This window comes from Gopherus flavomarginatus, chromosome 6 (assembly GCF_025201925.1).
Source record: "Gopherus flavomarginatus isolate rGopFla2 chromosome 6, rGopFla2.mat.asm, whole genome shotgun sequence".
NCBI classification, from domain to species: Eukaryota; Metazoa; Chordata; order Testudines; family Testudinidae; genus Gopherus; species Gopherus flavomarginatus.
The window spans coordinates 82,704,288-82,711,888 of record NC_066622.1 but is presented as its reverse complement, the minus strand read 5'-3'; positions in this window follow the sequence as shown (position 1 = coordinate 82,711,888).

Sequence of the window (7,601 nt, the reverse complement as noted above, 5' to 3'; positions counted from 1 at the left end):
TGAAATGTGGCATTTTGCTTCTTTCAGCAAACCCAATGCTTGGAAATATAGGCAAAAGAAAGTGTTTGCATTGTCAGCATAGGTCCGTTTGAACCAGAACTATATTTCTAGCTGTAGCCGAGTTGGCTTATATCTCTGAAAGTAGGCAGACAGTTGGGTTCACTGTATAAAAATTTGTATTCATTGCACAGTTTAGTATCTTCAGTTACTGAACACATGGTAAAAAAAGAACTATATAGACAGAATACAGGACTTGTTGAGCACTCTGGCCCCATTCCTATGAAAAACCTAATCATATACTTAACTTTTAGCCTATAAGTATTTCCAGTGGTCCTCTCTTAACTTAACCTAGGATTTTTTGTTCAACATTTGAATTAACATTTACTCTATAAATGTTCAACATATTTTAATTTTGCTAGATTATAATCAGGTGCCTCACGAACCTCAGCAGCCAAGATAAAACTACCTGAATAACTATAAATGCAGCAAAGAGTCCTGTGGCACCTTATAGACTAACAGATGTATTGAAGCATGAGCTTTCGTGGGTGAATACTCACTTTGTCAGATGTCATGCACTAAGCATATAGTCATTCATGCATCTAGAGAAAAACAGATACTATTGTATGAAAATAATATTACAGTGATTTAACAATGCAATACACAAATGTTGTTTAAAAAACTATAATTTACAATAACATTCCTGCAGTATTTTTGAACCATTACTGTAATGTATATCTTATAGGGGTTACCTGCCTTTTTTCTGCTTAAAACTCTAGTGAACGTATTGGACTAAATGGTCACTATAACTTGCCATAAAGACACTGATCCACTTCTTCAGTCCCACTAAGTCCCCTTTGCACCATTGGTGGTACAAAAATGACTTACAGATACCCTAACTGGACATGCAAGGATACCTCAACATGCCAGCTATGTTGGTTTTACACCAATCCCTTCCATTCTCTTAGTGGGTCAGGGCATGCTGTGATGGGAAGGAATGCTGTGTTCCATCACCCCTGTTGGCATATTGGCCCCAGTACACAGTTACATGCCAGCACTACTGTGACTACTCTAAATTGTGTTTGGGGTGAAACCAGCCCAGGTATTCATGGGAGCAAAGTGCAGAAAGATTGTCTTTTTCCCTTCCAGTTGTACCCGAGTTTCTGGCCCATAGTCTTAAATAGTCACTAGTTAGAAGCAATATCCTAACCATTTTTACCATGTTGGACCAAAGAGCTAGATAAAAGTTTGATTAAATTTGAGCACTGAGGATACTTCTTTTCTCCTCCAGATTGGGAAGGATCTGCAAGGTGTGCAGCCGGGCCCACAACAGAAGATTGGGTGAGAAACTCCATTAGCTTCTATTTGCTGAGTTTTATCTCTCCTACACACTTTATTCCCTGATGAGAGCGCTATATTTTGTTGATATTATGCAAAGCATTAATTTAAGAAACTCATCATGCACATTAGCAATTTTCTTATGATATTATTTCTTTCCAATAATATTGGCAAAGAGGAAGAATACAGCACAAATTTATTGTATAAATGGAAATTTACTAATCTGGTAAGACTTTTGCACTCTATCATCACTCATTTATTACGAAGGAAAATCTCTAATACAATAGAACTTTCACTTCTTATTAACACAAACATTTTTCTTGCCACCATCCAGGTATTTTTATTGATGTTATCTAAGTTTTAAAATATGGTAAGAAGTTTTTAACCTTCACTTCATGTTTAAGAAGATAAATACTAAGACCTCTGTTTAATTACATTTGGGAATTTGAAACTGGGGTTTTTTTCTGCACATGTAGGTCTGATCATTTACACTAGCAATAAACTAATTCTGATGTATATTAATTGACAATTTCCTAAAATTCATCTCTGGTTTTCAGGTTTTGTTTGGGATATAAAAATCAAAAGCATGAATGACAAGGTAAAAGAGAAAGACAAATTACAAATAAATGACACTCAGTCTGTGGTTTCCATAAAAATACAATATCAGTTGCTCTCCTTTTACCACATGAACTACATTGACATTTCTGGTATTTAGTAGGAACCTGAATTAAGATGTTAGTTAATAAAAATGTTCTGTAATATTTTATTGGATTCTGCATCACATCCAGTCTTTGCTAAATTACAACATATTGCTATATGCATATTTTTACGTGACTTTATTACCAAGCAGATCAATGAATTTAATCATGTGTAAAGAAAAAAATGTCAGAAGTAATGAGGCATTCTATGCAGTCACCCATTTAATCTTCTATCTTAAAAACCATGAATTAATAACAAAACATGCCCATTTAAATTAATGTAACTATTAAAAAATTCACTAATTTGTCCTGAAATATCTTAAATCAGTTGTACACTTCCATCAGCTGTACCTTTATCTCTGTTATCCCTATCATCCTGTCGTTCTCTATTTTGTTACTTACTGAAAAACTGTAGATGTTAGAAACTGGGCTCATGCTTACCTAATGTGGGACCTAGGTGCTCCGAAGTGTGTAAACATGAGTCAAGTTTTGAGAAATACTATAAACTATAACTTTAACTATATTTCACAGCTTCTCTAATTCCCTGGGCCTTCACTTCCCCATGGCCCTACACCATGCAACCAGCTCAGGGCTTCTTCTCGCTCTCCCTGGCTTCTGGCAGCATTACCCTGTTCTGAGTTCTGTAGCTCCATCAGCCTGCCCACACTCCTGCAGCTCCAGCAAAGAACTGAATTGCCTCTGGCCCTGCAGCTCTTCTTATAGCAGGCTGCTGGGCCCCAACTGGCTATGTCCCACATAGTCACTCTAGGCAGCTTGGAGGACCCTCTCTGGAGGGGGCCTTAGAGGGTTTTGTATACCCCATCACAGTTGGCTTTCTATTGATTCTGCTTAGTTTTAACTGGAGAGTAATGGAGAACAACAAGTCATTTTTCCCACCTACATCTGTAGTTAGAGATACTTGGGCACTGGTTCTAGCTCTCAGTCTTAAGCAAAAGGTTCTGAAAAAGCTGAACATTTTATCCAAACAAGTATTCCCCAGCCCTAAGGGATACAATATATTTTGTCAAACCGCTCACCCAACCACCAAGTTTCTCCTTCTAATATTGAGAATAACATTACCAATTGAGTCGAATTCATTGCTGATGTAATGCTATTGACACCAGAAAATATTTTGGCCCATTACTTATGACTTCTTGTGTTCTCATTTCTTAACTTCCAGCTTTATCTGGTGATCTTGTCACTATTGTGGGATCTGGCAGCCACTTCTTAAACAGGCAAAAAAAAAAAAAATAGACCAACTGTGTTTGAAAAACATCTTATGTTGGTATGTCCTTGGAAACCTCAATGACTTCATTTCTCAACTTTCCTCTCCAAACTAATAACAGAAATCTCTTTAAATATACTTGAAGCAATCAAAACTGAATCATCACTTTGGCTCAGGTCCCCTCACCCCTTCCCAAATTCAGATTCCCTTCTCCTCCATAGAACTACTACAAAGTCATTCTGAAATTTGTTATCTTTTGCATCAAACACACAACTGTGAATTTTTTTTCTTGAAGGTTTGGCAACTGTCAAGAAAAATGCCTTCTCTTCCCAGCCTCCACTGATTCATCTTTTCCTGCAAGTGTGATGCAAAAGCTATTCCATGCATCATTAATCTTTCAATACATTTTAGAGTAGTCCTTTCAGACATCTAGTGCATCTGGTCTCTTGCACATCATATAAAAACATCTTGATTTACCCTGTACTATGTAGCACTATCAATGCTGTACTATGTATTACTATGCAACACTTTAATTTATCAATAAGAGACATATAAAGACCAAGTTCAAATAGGGAACATAGGTAGGGATTTTCAAAAGGACCCAAAGGTTTTAGGAGCACACATGTTAGGGTGAGATTTTCAGAAGAGCCAGTAGTCAGCCACTCCCAAGGAGAACATTGCCTCAGTCCAGCCCTGATTTGAAGGCTTTTTATTTTCAAGATAGCTGAGATCCAATACTGAAAATTTATGCCACTGACCTTTTGATTGGTCATTGACACAATGCCAGAGAGCAAACAGAACAGCTAAGGGTGCAGCAAACCAAATTGGCATCTTAAAAAATACCCACTACAAACACACAAAACCAAAACAAACTCCACTCCTTGGTTTTCTTATATTTTAGATTTCACTGTCAAAACACATATCCCTTTTTATAACTGGAGACCTCTCTTTATCCAGTAGCTGTTTCTAGTATGATATATGCTTTCCTCTATCAGGAGATATCATAGTATCTGCCAGACCTGTTATATATAATATTAACACTTCCCTACATGAAAATTGCCTATGGGTTTTGTGCGTGTTTACTTTCCTGGACATGAGATCTGTATTTAGTCTTACTTTAGGTCTTTGCTCATCTCAGCTGATTAAAATAAAGTAACAGAATGCTGTCCAAGTAAGAGTACATTTCCACAGACTACAGAATTACAGAATGCATCTAGTGTGGTATCTGATCCACTGAGATTCATTGCTGAATTGCTGCAGAGTAACCACCTCAGTAATATATGCCTCATTGTACAGGAGTGCAATCACTAGAAACCATTCATCAACTTCACTTGGGTGCGTGCTCATACATATCAGTTATGCTCAGCAGACACAGCATTGTAGTAAATGTTGGCATACTATCCGTTAGCATAGCAACCACAAGGAATTAATGAAATCCAGAAAATCTCAGCATAGCCTAAAAAGTTTTCAAATCCATGTTTATCTTTTCTATAAATTCCCAGAGGTTACATATATAAATAGTAAGTAAGTAACATCAAAAGTCTTAAATATTGCAGCTAAGTTTTCCACATAAACAGTGACATAAAGAAAAATATGACTTTCATATAACATTTGTCTCTTTTCCACATATTTCCGGAAGCACTTTCCATATAAAACACAAAACAAAAGGCGATCTCCCTCTTTTCAAGTACCAGGACCCCATTTGGATGTCGTCAGTTTGATTTCCTGTCAAATTAATCTCTTGAACTTTCCTTTTTCTCAAACCTCCACGGTACTGGGAGCCTGGCAAGCTTCATTTAAACTGGGCATATTTTTTCCATAAGATTCCATGCAACAACTCATTGAGAGTAGCTAGGTAGCTCCTGCAAGGTCACCATTGATACAGAATAAACAGGAAACTAAGGATGATTTAAGCCTTTCTACACACAAGTTCAATGAATCACTTGAACTAAAGGCAAGAAGTTGTATGCTAAAAAGAGTGCATATAATTAGAAAAGGCTTTTTACAGTTAGTGGTCAATTGGGGTGGTACAATTTGATATTAACAAATATTGCACAAAACGGAACTTTGTATTTATTCTTAGCAATGTTCTTTATTTATTTAAATATGCATGTGCAGCCTGGGGCAAATTTTAAGGTTCCAACAAATGATTCTTAGACTATAATATATTGACTTTTTTTTAATGCTGATGAGATTTTTCTGTAAATGCTACACTTCAATGTTAAAATAAATGAATACAGACAAAATAATTGTTTGTCTACAATTATGAAATTAGAGCATACTTGAGACCATCTTGCCCCAACTTTGTGATGGAGTTCTGCACTTAATTTGCATGACACACAACATGTTTTACCTCTGCCTTTTTTTGCAAGGAGGGTGCTGCTCATAGAGATGACAGTTGCCACGATACAACGTTCCATCCTGATTTGGCTAATGCTGCTTGGAAGCCTTCTGGACCTATTGCTTTCATGAACTGCATGCCGAGTTGCCAATTCTTGTGATTATATTGCAAGTCTTGTAATAGTTGGTTTCTGCACAAAGCCCCAGCTCCTGGAGTCATGTGATTACATGAGAATCCTAATTTGTTTTTAAAAGTACATTTCGAGCTTTTCATACTTGCAAAGAAAAGCTTGAAAATGTGGCTCCAAAAACTCAAACACCTGAAGGCAAGTAAAAAGACCCCAATAGTTATTCTTTTAATAAGTAATGATTTCTAAATCAACCTCATAATTTGGGAGGGGGGTAAGGAGAAGGGGAAGAGGCTGACTCATGATGTTTGAATACATGGGCTTGACAATAAAAGAGATATCCATATTACAGAACTCCAGCCTTTAGCCACCCCAGCTGAGAAACAGAATTATAAATCTTCTTTGGGAGGAAAGGGAGGTTACTATATAATTATACAGAAGGATGAAGGGAAACCACAATGCCTTCCTAGTTTTGTGCTCTCTGAATTAGCAATAGCAGTATCTGTGTAGGACTTGGGCTATCCTTTGGGTACTCTTCACAAACAATTATTTACTAGTCCTTCCTTCTTTACTAATTATCCAAATGTCTTTTCTATTTTTCTTGTTGAAGGAATTCAGGTGTGTCAGCCATTTTTATAAAAAAACAAAAACGATGAGTCCTTGTGGCACCTTAGAGACTAACAAATTTATTTGGGCATAAGCTTTTGTGGGCTAGAACCCACTTCATCAGATGCATGGAATGGAAAATACAGGAGCAGGTATAAATACATGAAAAGATGTGAGTTGTCTTACCAAGTGTGAGGTCAGTCTAACGAGACAATTCAGTTGACTGCAGGATACAAATGGAGGAAAAAATCACTTTTGAAGTGGTAATGAGAGTGGCCCATTTCAGACAGTTGACTAGAAGGTGTGAGTAACAGTAGGGGGACATTAGTATTGGGGAAAATAGGTTTAGGTTTCATAATGACTCAACCACTCCTAGTCTTTATTCAGGCCTAATATGATGGTGTCCAGTTTGCAAATTAATTCCAGTTCTGTAGTTTCATGTTGGAGTCTGGTTTTGAAGTTTTTTGTTGAAGAATTGCCACTTTTAGGTCTGTTATTGAGACACCAGGGAGACTGAAGTTTTCTCTTACTGTTTTTTTGAATGTTATGATTCCTGATGTCAGATTTGTGTCCATTTATTCTTGTGCATAAAGACGGTTTGGTTATGGCCAATGTACATGGCAGAGGGACATTGCTGACACATGATGGCATATATCACATTGGTAGACATGCAGGTGAAGAAGCCCCTGATTTTGTGGCTGATGTGGTTAGGTCCTATGATGGTGTCCCTTGAATAGATATGTGGACAGAGTTGGCACCAGGGTTTAGTTCCTGGGTTGGTGTCTTTGTTGTGTGGTGTGTAGTTGCTGGTGAGTATTTGCTTCAGGTTGGGGGGCTGCTTTTGCTTATACAGACGAACACAGTTACCACTCTGAAACCTGTCAGCCATTTTTATGTCATTCATTTAGTCTATTTTTTGTTCTTCAGTGAGAAAATTAAACATTGGCATGACCTAATTCAGAATTACTGAGCTACATATATAAAATAGATTCCCCCTTGTCTCTGTAGATGCTTTTTAGTCTGATGCAGTGTCTCTGTTAAACTGTACCACCAACAGAGTAACACTGGCTGTGTTAAGGGAGAGTGCTTCAAGAAGGAAAGTGCACTAGAGGATTGTTAGCACTATTTTGGAATCAACTTCTTCCCTTCTTTGGATCCCATATGGAGTCCTGTCATTTTGGATTGTGTGCTGCTTTAAAGGGCAGTTCAATTTTTAAAAAGGCACAGGGGAATCTTCTGCCTGGTGACTGTGAAAAAGCATTTTGTTTA